The 14,313-nt window shown below is 40.0% G+C and overlaps 1 protein-coding gene and 1 long non-coding RNA gene across 4 annotated transcripts in view; one reads left to right on the top strand and one right to left on the bottom strand.

Moving 5' to 3' along the window:
- The window catches only part of net1 (neuroepithelial cell transforming 1), a 167,625-nt gene that overhangs the window by 53,450 nt on the left and 99,862 nt on the right, over positions 1-14,313 (bottom strand). The window lies entirely within an intron of this gene.
- The window catches only part of LOC148145812 (uncharacterized), a 39,218-nt gene that overhangs the window by 15,032 nt on the left and 9,873 nt on the right, over positions 1-14,313 (top strand). The window contains exon 2 of the long non-coding RNA XR_015761055.1: positions 3,191-3,276. This is a non-coding gene — a long non-coding RNA (uncharacterized LOC148145812). The remainder of the gene's footprint in view (positions 1-3,190; positions 3,277-14,313) is intronic.

Here is a 14,313-nt window from a genome sequence, read left to right as displayed (position 1 = left end):
AGTATGTGTGGAGAGAGAACAAGTTAATGTTTCAAGTCTGATGTCACCCTTCTTTAGAAGGAGTTATGGCCTGCCCTTTTAAAAATCAATACTGACACTCAGAATGGTTAAACATTTTCCGGGTATAATGGGAATTGCTAGTTTCAATGAATGGTCACAACCTAAAATGTTAATTGTTTCTCTCTCTGCTTTTGCTGCCCAACCACTTGAAAATTTCATTTTAATTTCACATTTTCAGCATCTGCATGATTTTACTTTTGACTTATTCTTTCCAGTTAGTGTGATTGAAAAACAAAAAAGACCAGAGTTCTTGCTCTTAACTATCCAGTGAATGTCCTGGGAATTACACGAACATGAATATCCAAATCAGGAACAGCACTAGGCCACTTGATTTCGTTGAACCCATTCCACAGTTGAATATCACGGTTGATCTTTTGGGTGAGGGAGTGGGAAAAAGAAATTGCACTGAGCACAATGTGTAACACTACATCTTCATCTCTTCTCACGCAAAGAACAGTCACATTAGATAATATGCATTAAGTGTGGTGGGAACCAAGGAACAGTCCTCCAATACATTTCTCCTTGTTAAGGAATTTGGTTACAGAGGAAAAAGATCAAAAGGAGGAGAAAGCCCTGTGATCACCAAGGAATAAAAACATTTTAAAATAATATAGTGTCACACTGACCATTGTTTATTTAAGAACCAACATACAATTCCTCGATGTGGTGAAATATAAGTGGCACATATAGCTAAGTTATTTCACCATTGAGTTCAAGTGTCAGGCACCAGGCAACTCCCTGCATTCACACAGATTCATCTCAAAGCCAAGTACATGGAGGTGTTGACAGAAACCTGAAACCTGTTAGACGTGTACAAGTTTCTCATATCACAAATATCCTTTGTTCACCTACGTCCATTTAAGTGAAACCTTTTTGCTTCCATATATTGTAATTATTAGGAGTGCACTCCCAGAGAGCTGGCTGTCTCAAATGCTTTGTTACCGAAGTACTGTACCTGTACTTGACTGCTTGCTGCACATAGTTTTCTGATTATGTCATTGTATATCTTATTAGTTAAATATAATGATAGAGTGCACTTTTCAAGCCTAACACTTTGGAAATACAAATAGGACCTTTCACAGAAAAGCAAGCATAGAAATACAGAGTTGCATCCTAATGCAAGAACTTAATTCCAAACTAATAATGAACCACTATAGTTGAAGAGATGGACATGCACTGTTGGAGCTACTAGGATGAATCCTCCAAAGATAGTCTTGGCAACAATAAACAAACAGGAATATATTTCCAAGTCAGGATGGAGGGGCACTTGCAGATAATGCTGTTCTCTTACATCTCTGATTTTGTCCTCTGGGTGCCTGACAACAAAGTGCAGGAATCCAGCAGCTTTTGTCCTAAAGATGTGAGCTTCTGGAGTGTTATTGAAGCTGAATCCATCTTGGAAGTATATAATATTTCATCATAGTCCTGACTTGGCCTTTTTGACAGTGAACATGTAATGGGGAATCAGGAGATGAACTACACAGTGCTGAATTTCCAATCCCTGACCAGTTTTCATGGCCACAGTATTTTCACGGCTGGTCCTGTTCAGGTTTTGGTCAATGGTAGATCCTTGGATATTGAAGTCCATATTATGATTCAAATTTTAAAGTTAGCAAAATGTTTAAAATACATTTATTAGATTGGACAATCACATTACTGTTCATAGATTCCACCCCTGTGTTGCTCAAAGATTGGATTTGCATGTTTCCTTATTGCTCCAAGCAATTAGTATACAGCCTGTTGTGCTCATAAGTGGCAATAAGGTTCTGTTAAAGCTTAAATGAGAGAAAAGATTCACAATTCTAAATTATACTATTTCACCTTTCTATCAGTTTGACATGGTATACAATTGCATTTTGTATTTATTTGCACCTAGTTGTTTAGCTTTCCATAAAAGTAAAATACTGCAAATGCTGTTAACCTGAAATAAAGGTAGAAAATTCTGGAGAAACTCAGCATGTCTGGCAGCATCTGAGTGAGAGAAATAGAGTTAATGCTTCAAGCCCAAGAACTCATCTCCAGCAACACTCGTTGGACTCAAAACATTCGGGCTTTCTTTCTCACAGATGCTAGTAGACCTGCTGAGTTTCTGCAGCCCTTAGTTTTTATTCGCTCAACTTTCTAACTGTCTTTCTTCAAATCAGCTGTGACCAAAGCATTGATGTCTCATAGAATTAAAGGGAGAATGCAACAATTCATGCAGATGATTTCCTAATGAATAACCTGGTTTTATTTGTATTAGGTCAGGGGATGTGGGCATCAGTGGCTGGACTATCATTAGTTGCCCATCCCTGGTTGCTGTTGTGGTGGTGAGCTACCTCCTTGAACCACTGTAGTCCATTTGGTATAGGTACCCCCTCCACAATGGAGGGAATTACAGGACTTCAGTCCAGTGACACTGAAGGAACAATGATAAATCTCCAAGTCAGGATGATTAGTGGCTTGGAGGGGATCTTGCAGGTGGTTGTGTTTCCATGTATTTGCTGTTCCTGTCCTTCTAGATGGAAGATGTCGTGGTTCTGGAAAATGTTGTCTAATAAGTCTTAGTGAATTTCTACAATGCATCCTGTAGCTGGTGCACACAGCTGCAACCGTGCAGTAGTGGAGGGACTGAATGTTGATCGATGTGAAACCAATCAAGTGGTCTGCTTTGCATGGATGACATCAAGCTCGAGTTTCTTTGGAGCTGCACTTGTACAGGCAAATGGAGAGGATTCCATCATGCTTGTATTGTGGTTTGTAGATGGTGGATATGCTTTAGGGAGTAATGACTAAGTTATTCACTGCAATATTCCTAGCCTCTGATCTCTTCCTGTAGCTATAGTATTTATACAGCTAGTCCAGTTCTGTTTTTCATCCAGTGTAACCTTCAGGATGTTGATAGTGGAGAATTCAGTGATGGCATTGCATTTGAAAGTCAAGTAGTGATGGTTACATTCTCTCTTGTTAGGAGATGGTAAATGCCTGGCATTTTTGAGGTTCAAATGTTACATGCTATTTGCCAGCCCAAACCTGGATATTATCCAGATCATGATTTGACCATGACTGCTTAAGTATTTGAGGTGTTGTAAATGGTGCTGAATGTTGCACAATCATGAATGAAAATACCTATTTCTGACCTTAATGATAGAGGGAAGATCATCAATGAAGTTGTTGAAGATGGCTTGACCAGAACATTTTTCTGAGGAACCCCTGAGGAGATGGCTGTGAGCTAAGGTGAGTGACCTTCAAGAATCACGTGCGCTCAATATGACTCCAACCAGCAAACTTTTCTCCCCAATCCTGAATGACTACAATTTTACACGTGAACATTGATGCCACACTCTGAATGCACTTGACATTAAGTCTGCATTTCACAATTTCACCTTACTTCTGAATTTCAGCCCTTACACCTTGTTTGAATCAAGGTTAGAATGATATCATGAGTTGAGTGGTTCTAGGAGAACTTAAACTGAGCATCAGTGAGCAGGTTGATGAGGAAATGCTTTTGCTAGCACATGATGATTCTTTTTGATCATTTTACTGGTTATTGCAAATACTTCAATCTTATCTTTTGAATGGTTGGTTGGATTTATTTATTACTATGACATGTAATTAGGTACAGTGAGAAGTTTTGTTTTGCGTGCACTACAGGCAGATCATAACATACAAAGAGCATAGGGTGATTGAACAGAGCAAGGAGTACAAAATTACAGCTGCAGAAAAGATGCACATAAAGCAAGATCAACATTAGATTTGAAATTTAGGAGATCCATTCAGAAGTCTAATAACAACAGAGCAGAAGCTGTTCTTGAACCTGTTGGTATGCGTGTTTAAGTTTTTGTATCTTCTTCCTGATGAGGTGGGAGGGGTCTTTGGCTGCTTTTCTGCGGCAATGAGAAGTGTAGGTGGAGTCAATGGATGGTGTGCGTGATGGACTGGATTGGGTTCACAACTTTCTATTGTTTCTTACGGTTCTGGGCACAGCAATTGCTATACCAAGCTGTGTTGTATCCAGATAGAATGCTTTCTATCGTGCATCTGTAAAAGTTGGTGAGTGTCCTTATGGATATGCCAAATTTCCTTAGCCTCCTGAGGAAGAAGTGGCATTGTTATACGGCCTTAACTGTTACATCAATGTGGATGATCCAGGACAGATTATTGGTGAATGTTCATTCCTAGGAACTTGACACTCTTGACCATCTCCACCTCTGTTCAATTGATGTAGATAGAGGTGTACCCTCCTCCTTGCTTCCTGAAGTCAATGATTAGATCTTTGGTTTTGCTGACATTGAGGGAGAGCTTGTTATCTTTGCACCTCTTCACTTAACACTTTATCTCTTTACAGTATTCTATCTTGTCATTGTTTGATATCGGGCCTACAATGGTGGTCTCATCAGCGAACTTGTAGATGGAGTTTGGATGAAATTTGGCCACGTAGTCATGAGCACGCAGGGAATACAGTTGGGGGCAGGATAAACAGCCTTGTGGGCGCCGGTGTTGAGGATTATCTGCTGTTTCCTATCTTCACTGATTGTAATCTGTGGAGCAGGAAATCGAGGTTCTAGTTGCAGAGTGCAGAGCAGAGACCCAGGTATCGGAGTTTGGAAACAAAAACAGAAATTGCTGGAAAAGCTCAGAGGTCTGGCAGCATCTGTGGAGAGAAATCAGAGTTAACGTTTCAGGTTGAGCGATCCTTCCTCAGAAATGTTAATTCTGATTTCTCTCCACAGATATTGCCAGACGTGCTAAGCTTTATCAGTAATTTCTGTTTTTCTTTCTGATTTACAGCATTTTATCGGTTTTTCTTGGCGTTTCGAAATTATGGGTGCCCAGTCAAGTTGTTAGATCTGTTTTAAATCACTCCCATTGAAAATGGCAAGAGCCTACACAACAGAATGAAAGAAACCAAGAAGGTCTTGGTGAAGAATCATCCACTAGTCATCCCTGCATTGCAGAGAAAAGGATTCTTTCTTTCAGAGTACTAAAAGCGAGCTAGCTAACAAGCCAAACACAGAAAACAGAAGAAAAGGAGTGTACTGCCTTGTTCGGAGTGCTGCTAACCAACCACAGTCAAGAAACTAGGTCCAAAGAATTTCAGATAACCGTAAAAACCAATAATAATCCCAAAATTAACTGTACAACAATCAATATCTATTCTTCAAGAACCACATAAAAAGGCTGATGTTTTAACTTCTAATTTTTTTATATTTAAATGCTCAGTTCTTGTTCCTAATTGGTGTGCATGTGTGTTTTATTACAAAGTTTTATGTTTAATATCTAAAAAAACCTTTTGTTAACTCAGGAAAGCCTAAATAAGGTGGTTTATTTTAAAACAAACTCACTTGGTCTTCAAGAAAGTCATCCACAAGACAAGTATCCTTTTAAATTTAACCTTGTTACAACCAACTGAGGGGCCTGGTGAATAAAGGGGAGTTAGTTCATTCTTCCTCATCCACAAGCTTAATGACTTGGAGTGTTCATCTGGAACCAATAACAACTTGGAAAACGTCACCCAGAGTCTGATTGTAACACAGCCCAAGCCTGAACATTATCCAGGTCTTGCTACATATGGATACAGATGACTTCAATATCTGAAGTGTTGCAAATGGTGCTGAATGTTGTACAACAATAAATAAACATCCCCAGTTCTGACATTTATTACAGAGGGAGGTCAGCTGAAAATGTTTGAACTTCGGACACTATGTTGAGGAACTCCTTCAGGGATATCCAAGAGTCAAACAAATAGAACAATCATCTTCCTTTTGTGTTAGGTATGACGGAGGGGAGATGATGGTGTAACAGTGATGTCACTAGACAGTAATCTAGAACATATGGCTAATGCTCTGAGGATATGGGTTTGAATCTCACCATTGCCAATGGTGAAATTTCATTTCAATAAATCCAGAACTTTTAATTTATGTCTAATTGGCCTAGCCATGATTCAATGTTGTAAAAACCCATCTGGTTCACTAATGTCCTTCAGGGAAGAACATCTTTAACCAACCTGGCCTACATGTAGTTCTGGCCCACAATTTTGTGATAATATGTTAGTCCCTTGAATGGCTGCATACGTAATGATAAATTTTAGAGTGGCTTGTAAAGTCACCTCAGAGGATAACCATACTTTGAGACAATGGTAATGTATTTGTCAAGCCTGGTGTAGCACTTACAATTCCTAAAGAATCACTTTGATCCAGTTTGTTTTTAGTGACAGCCCAGCATCTTTCTCTGTCATTTTATATGATGCCATGTTACAATTCTTTAAAATTTCATTTTTGGTTGGCAGTCCATGAAATGACTTAAATTACTCCAAATGTGACTCAATATTCCCATATCCAAATATACAAATACAGTGCCTTAAAAAGGCAAGAATGTCCCTCTGCAAAAAAATAAAACAAATAAACCTTGTTGTTTCATCACAGGCTAAGTTAGTGTACATACAGGATACTAAACATAGCCCTAAGTGATCTGGTTTTCAATTCACCATGACAAGCCTACACAATGACAATGCTGAACACTCCAAACATAAAACAGAATAACTTTTACTATGACAATGTATCCAAACAACCTACTGTATATTTCACTGTCAATGTCAAGTGGTCTCTGTCTGTCTGTGCTGTTTTATTTCACAACTAATTAGCAGTATAGACTCAATCTTTAAGGGATATCCTTCTAGGACTTTCCATTATTTGTGCCATTGAAGCATCTATTTTTTTTCCATTCAGTTGGAAAATTTCTCAAGTTGAAGTAGTATTTTTTCCTTTGTTTTTGACACTCTGTAAAGTCCTGTGGAATATCAACTAAATTTAAGAAATTTTGTATAGCTAATAAGCTACAAGTAAAGTCCATAAGATATGTCGATCGCCTTTTGATCATATGTTTCTGAAGCCCATTCTCCTGCCTTCTCCCCATAACCATTGATCCCCTTAATAATCAAAAACCTATCTTTCTTGGTCTTAAACAGCCTTGATGACTTTTGCCTACGTAGTCTTCTGCAGCAATGAGTTCCACTGATTCACTACTCTCTGGCTGAAGAAATTCCTTCTCATCTCAGTTCTAAAGGATCCTCCGTTCACACTGAGGTTGTGCCCTTGGGTTCTAGCCTCTCCTACTATTGGAAACATTTTGTCCACATCCACACTGTCCTGGCCTCTTGGTTTCAATCAGATCCCCCACACCCCTTTTCTTCTAAACTCAAAGTACAAACCCCGAGTCCTCAACTGCTCCTCATTTGACAAACTCCTAATTCCCGGCATCATTCCTGAAACCTCCTCTGGATGCCCTCTACAGCCAGCACATCTTTCCTTGGATATGGGGCTGAAGGGGCCGTCTTGTGGTGCAGAGATAGTCTCCCTACCTCTGGACTGGGAGGCCCAGGTTCAAGGCTCACTTACTCCAGAGGTATATAACAACATTTCTAAACAGGTTGATTAGAAAACTAGGTTAAAACAGCTCACAATATTCCAAATATGGTCTGCCTAGAGCCTTATACAGCTTCAGCAGAATGCCCCTGCTCTTGTATCCGACCCTCTTGAAATGAATGCTAACATTGTATTTGCCTTCCTAACTGCCAACTTGAATTCTATTTTTTTGTACAACATGGTGATCAGTCACTGAACATATTGACAAAAGGTTGCCAAGTATCCTTGACAAAAGAACATTCGAGTTTCTTACACAAAAAGAAAATAAAAATGATATTGCTCCATACAACTATTAGAAAGATGTCATTGCAAAGAACAGAAAGATAAACCATTTTATCCCAGAAATACTCTTACAGACACTTGAACCCAAGTGAAGAGCCACCCATCACCACACAAACGTTTTACACAGTTGAAATGGCTATTATTGTGTTGTTTGCAGCAAATTACCGCACATTCTTCAGTTAAAGTCTCTTTCCAAGACCCTTAAAACAAACTGCTAATTCAGCTCACTTATTAATTTATAAAGGATCCCTAGACTCTTGTCTCCAACAGCCTTGCAGGATATCTTCCTCACTGAACCTTGCACAGACTTCTGCTTCTGGATTTGTTCTTCTCACTGACTTCTAACCATTTCAGGACTTTTCCTCAGAATGACTTCTTAGAAACTGCTATTAACATAATCTTTTCTGTTATCGGAGTCTTCTCTCTGCATCGCACTGCTTCAGAGTATTCTGTTTCTGTAGGTCATGAAACTCAAGTCAGCATACTGCTTTACAAACTCAGATAGCTTGCTGGCCATTTAACTGTGACACGGTGACTCAGTGGTTAGCACTACTGCCTCACAGCGCCAGAGTCCCAAGATTGATTCCAGCCTCGGGCTACTGTCTGTGTGGAGTTTGCACATTCTCCCTGTGTCTGCGTGGGTTTCCTTCGGGTGCTCCGGTTTCCTCCCACAGTCCAAAGATGTGCAGGTTAGGTGAATTGGCCATGCTCAATTGCCCATAGTGTTTGGTGCATTAGTCAGAGGGAAATGGGTCTGGGTGGGTTACTCTTCGGAGGGTCGGTGTGGACTGGTAGGGCCAAACAGCCTGTTTCCACACTGTAGGGAATCTAATCTAATCGAAATGTTCAAGACAGCATTTCCAGGAAGTCTATATTGAAATGATTTTCTGACCTTAAAATCACTGTCCCTGTAAAGTTGGGAAGTCATCCCAGGAGCAATTTAATTGTTCCCTGCAGTTAGATTTCATAGGGAGCAGAATTAGGTGGCCAGCTGCAGGGAGAAGACATTCAATCTCAATAAAGAATGCTGCGGGAGCAGGTTCCGAGCAGCTGGGAATCAGTATGTGCAGCTATGTGTTGGGGCTGGGGGTCAGGAAAAGCCCTGGGAGCCACTGGGGCTTGAAAGAAGCGCATGAGCTATTAGTAATTCAGTGAGGTTAAGAGTTGGGTGGGGGGGGGAGTGGAAAGGAAGTCTGGAAGTAAAATAAAAGCAAACTACTGTGTATGTTGGAAATCTGAAATAAAAGTAAAATGCTGGAGACTCTCATCAGGTTTGGCAGCATTTGTAGAGAAAGAAACAGAGTTATAGTGTTTTTAGTCCTGCATGACACTTCTCCCTTTGATCTAGAGAACAGTCATACAGGATCCAAAACATTAACTCTCTCTCTTTCTGCACAGATGCTGCTAGACTTGCTGAGTTTCTCCAGCACTTTATTTTTATTTGATAAGCAGTACTTGCTTGATATAGCCGAATGCAATAGGAGCTATCAAACCCAGGGCAGTGTTAGTTTGTTTGCGAGCTGTCTGCGGAAAAGACAAAATTATGACCAAGATAAAGTGACGAAGTGAAGTTTCCAGAATTCGGGAAGTGCAGTTGCTGGAAAGGACATTGAAGGACCAAGATGTGCTGTGTTGAGTAGCCTCTGACTTGAGTGGGTTTTGAGGGAGTTTAAAAGCTGGGTCTTTGAAATTGGAAACAAAACCTTTGTAAAGTTTCAATGAGATTGGTTTGTGACCCAGTGTCTCTAACATCTGGGATTGTTGAGAAATTCATTTGTTATAACCACATTTGCTATTTGGTGCTTTCTGTGGAATATTTGGCCATAATTTTAACCAGTTATATTTACCTCATGTTAATTCTGATGTTAGAAAATATATGTATAAATATATATATAAAATAGAATATTAAATGAAGTTAGAGTGATAAAACAATTTATTTTATTTATTTAAAAACATGCAATTAGATGGCTTTACTTTCTTCTAAGTACCTGGGATCTCAAACTTTGTCAACTTTTAAAAAGGTTACTGGCCAGACCAAAAGAAATTTTGGTGATTTGGTCTGCGACTAAAGCACATGTGGGCCAAAGCAGCTGATTTTAGAATGTAATCTTAAATGTGTGTTTGATTAATCCCTTCAGATATACACTCGGTACAGCTTTCCATGTCAAATTTTCTGCTACCCACTACTTTGATAGGTAAGGTAATCTAGCAGGTAAGCCACACAATACAGAAGATCCCAGCTCAATTCGTGTTGGGGGGTGGGGAGGCAGGAAGATATGTTTCACATTCATTAAAACAATAATTAAGTGTGGATCCCAAATAATCTGAATTTGACATGGGCTTAAACTTGGCGAAAGCAGAGTCAAAGAACAGAGTACCCGAGGTGAATCGTAATCTAGATATTTGTGGCCAAAGAACTGGGGGTGATTGAAAAGTAACTTGCTTTCAAATACAACTCTGATTAACTTGGTTTGCAGCTTTTAGACAGAAAGAATAGCTGCACATCTCAACGATGGGGAAATAATCAGAAACCGTGAACAATGATTTCAGAAATGAAGGTCATATACAACAAACCTAATAACTATTATTTAAAATTGTGACAGAAATAGTGTGTGGAGGAAATGTAGTGGATGGTGAAAAGTGGGGTGGAGAGGGGAGGATAACAGGGTATATTGAGTTGTAGAAAGTACACAACAAGGTACTACACAGAGAATTATGAAGAAATTATGGAAAGATCAAGAAAATTATGACAAACCATTTAATAATTAAAAATCAGTTAGAAGAGAAGAAAAATTGGTATGACAAGTTTTACCATGTTGTTCAAATATTTAGGTATATCTAAATGTTTATTGCAGGAAGGTATGTTTTTGTTTAAAACAGGCATTGCAAACAAGATCATTTCAAATTCGCTTTCAAAAAGGTGTTGAATCAAATAGAATGTTAATGTGGCAAAAGGGAACAGCGGCAAATATCAAAGTCAAGATGGTGTGAAACTTGAAAGTGATGGTCTTGTCATGCATCTGCTGCTTTACCTGAAAAGACTAGGACCCATGTCCTTTTGAGATACTGTAGATCACTAGCTTGAGAAATCCAGCCTCAGAATTGTTACAGTGCACCCGGTGTACAAAATAAACACTGCAATCATCATATACTGGGGGTGGAGGGGATTGATGTTTATGCTGAATGAAATAACTCCGCAGAGGCCAGTTATCCCATGGCACAAAATCACCCTTAATTTATAAGTGGAGAGTCCTTGACAATGATCCAGCTTCCTCAGAGCCAACTTTGAATGAACACAACCTCAGATATTCCTGTTTATATCTGTCAGTCAGGGATCCCTGATTGTGGCTGTTAATCTGATCCAATCAGAGAACATTTATTCTATGAGGTCCACCTGGCTAACCTCATTATAATCACTACACTGATTAGTATGAATGGCTTAGTGTAGCACTAAGGTAAGGTATCCATAGACCTCCTCGTGGGTCTGCTCTTGAAAAAAAAAGGTAAGGTATCCATACTTGCAAAAAATATTAAAACAGGAATCAGTAAGTTGTTCTGATGCTCAAAAGGAAGATGATATTGGGTTGATTAAAAATAGCAGATGGAATTCCATGTCATTAAACCAGATGGAACATTTAGATGAAAAGAAAGCAATTAGTATACACGGAAATAAGAAATGTTGAGTGATGTGAAAAAAAAAGAGGATTTTAGGGTTCAAGTTCAGAAGACATTAAAGAAGAAACACCTAACGTGCATAAGGTAATTAAAAATAATGAATACGGTGAGATTCAAGATGGCGGTGACCCAGCAAGTCTGAATCTGTAGTGCTCTGCCTAAGACTTGGGCAAAGTGGGGCACCTGCCTTCACCACACCTTTTAATTAATTTAAAATAACTTTTGCCCAGCATACTTAGTCATTTTGCATCAAACTTGAACAGTTTGGTGTTATTCTTAAAATGACTAAAGGCAAAAATTCCCGAAGTTCGCAACAGGCACGACCAAGAAATTGAAAAACTCGAACAACGCATTGGAAGGGCGGAGCAAAAGGCCGCGACCTCAGAAACTGCTGCCGAATTGGTCGTGGACCGGGTCCGGGCTTTCGAACAGAGAGTCCGGACCTTGGAGGAGCACATCGATGACCTCGATAATCGGGGTCGTCAAAAAAATATTCGATTGCTGGGCCTTCCCGAACGGGAAGAGGAAGGCCAGATTGCAGTTTTTTTGGAGCAATGGGTCCCTAAAATATTAAAGTTGGAGTCGGGATCAGGCCATGAGCGGGTGGAGTGGGCCCACCGGGTTGCTGTACGCAGGCCCGGGTTGGACCAGCACCCCCGCCCAGTTCTGTTCCGGCTCCAATGCTATAAAGAGAAGTAGATGCTCCTGGAAGCCTCTCGAGTCCTGGGGAAGGATCCCCAGGCCATGATCCGGAATAATGTTATTCCAGGATTTTTCTCCAGCCATGGTCCGCAAGAGGAGGGCATTCGATGAGGTGAAGAAGCGCCTAAGAGACCTAAGTATCCAATATTCCTTGTGCTACTCAGCAACGCTGCGCTTCAGCCATGAAGGATCCGTATACAACTTTGGATCACTGGAGAAGGCTAAACAATTATTGGACTCTCTTAAATAGACTGTAAGATTCAAATGGTATAGATAATGATTTTGCTTTGCACTCTCCCCCAGTTTACACCTTCTTTCCTTCTCCATCCCTTTTTTGTTCATTACCTTTTCCAGGGGGCAGGGAGGGAGGCTTATTTGTTATTCACTATGTGATTTCTTTTTTTACAGGCTGTGCGGCTTATTTGATTTATGTGGGAGGGGGGTTTGTTTTGTCCTACCTTTTTTTTTAACAGCGGGATTCTCTTCTTCTGTCATCTTACTTAGTTTTCTAATAATTATTAGGATTGTAACTTTATGATTTTATACATTCATATTTTGTATTATGTTTGCTAAACGCATCTAGGTGTTGGTGTGGATGGGTGGTCACTCACTTTTAACTTTGATTTTATAGAACATTTGAATTTGTCTACTCCATTTTATAATGTCTGGGTCGAGGGCGGGGCACTAGTTAGGAGAGGTTATGGTTAGGGTTATTGATAGGTAGTTACGCCCTCTGGGAGCAAGGGGGAAAATCAACTTTCAAATGTGTTTTGTATTTTTTTTTACTTAGGAATAGTTTTTAATTGTATTGGTGTAAATGTCTTAAAGAATTTTTGCTTTTGTGAATTTTTCATGGTCTTTACTCGGGGTGTTTTGGGTGGGGTTCTTCTTCCTGGGGGGGTCTCGGGCTTGCCTGGACGATCATGGCTAGCTATTTGCTTAGGTGGTGCACCTGGAATGTCAAGGGGAGTAATTCACCAATCAAAAGGAAGAAGATACTATTAAACCTTAAAAAAGAAAGGGTTGAGTCCAGGACTAGAGAGCATAGGTTTAGGGTGAGAGAGGAAAGATATAAAAGAGACCTAAGGGGCAACTTTTTCACGCAGAGGGTGGTACGTGTATGGAATGAGCTGCCAGAGGATGTGGTGGAGGCTGGTACAATTGCAACATTTAAGAGGCATTTGGATGGGTATATGAATAGGATGGGTTTGGAGGGATATGGGCCAGGTGCTGACAGGTGGGACTAGATTGAGTTGGGATATCTGGTCGGCATGGACAGGTTGGACAGAAGGGTCTGTTTCCATGCTGTACGTCTCTATGACTCTATGATATAGCTCTTTTACAGGATATACATCTACTTGACAAAGAGCACTTAAAATTACAACACGGTGGATATGACCAGGCTTTTTTCTCATCTTTTAGCTCAAAAAGTAAGGGAGTAGTCATCCTCATTCGGAAGAATCTTCCTTTTAAAATCTTAAGTCAGATAAAATATGAATCTGGATGGGAAATATTGATCAAAGCCTTAATAAATGGAGAGGAGTATGGGATTTTGAATCTTTATTGCCCCCCGGCACACCCCTTCAAATTTGTAACAGAGGCGTTCTCCAAGTTGATGGCTTTTGGGGCCCGCCATACAATTATAGGAGGAGATTATAATTGTATTATGGACTCAGAGACAGATAGGATACCCAAGAGTACTATGGGTATATCTCTTAGATCTAGACAATTGGCAGAGTTGAGTAAGGAGCTAGGGCTAGTAGATGTGTGGAGGTGTCTTCACCCCCAGGGCAGAAACTTTACTTTCTATTCTAACCCACACATGTGTCATACTAGAATTGATATTTTTTTGCTCCCTTGACCCATTTGAATTCCATATCGTTCTGCAAAATAGGTAACATAGCAATTTCTGATCATGCCGCAGTTAAGACTAGGGACGATGGGACAGGCCCCCGATATTGGCGTATGGATTCCTTTTTAATGGAGGATAGCAAATTTATAAAATATTTCTCTCAAGAACTCAAAACCTTTTTGGAAATTAATTCAGGTACAGCCAGTAACCCGTCGACAATGTGGGAGACCATTAAGGCTTATGTGCGAGGTTTAATCATCTCATATTCCGCGACCCAGAAAAGACAAAAGGGAGAACAACAGTGTCTGCTTGAGGCTCGCTTGAAGGCAGCTGAGACAG

Source organism: Chiloscyllium plagiosum, unplaced genomic scaffold, assembly GCF_037043375.1.
Source record: "Chiloscyllium plagiosum isolate Xiang-an unplaced genomic scaffold, Cpla_swu_hap1 HiC_scaffold_23, whole genome shotgun sequence".
NCBI lineage: Eukaryota > Metazoa > Chordata > Chondrichthyes > Orectolobiformes > Hemiscylliidae > Chiloscyllium > Chiloscyllium plagiosum.
The sequence above is the reverse complement of the archived record's forward strand: the minus strand, read 5'-3'. Positions and strand labels throughout refer to the sequence as shown.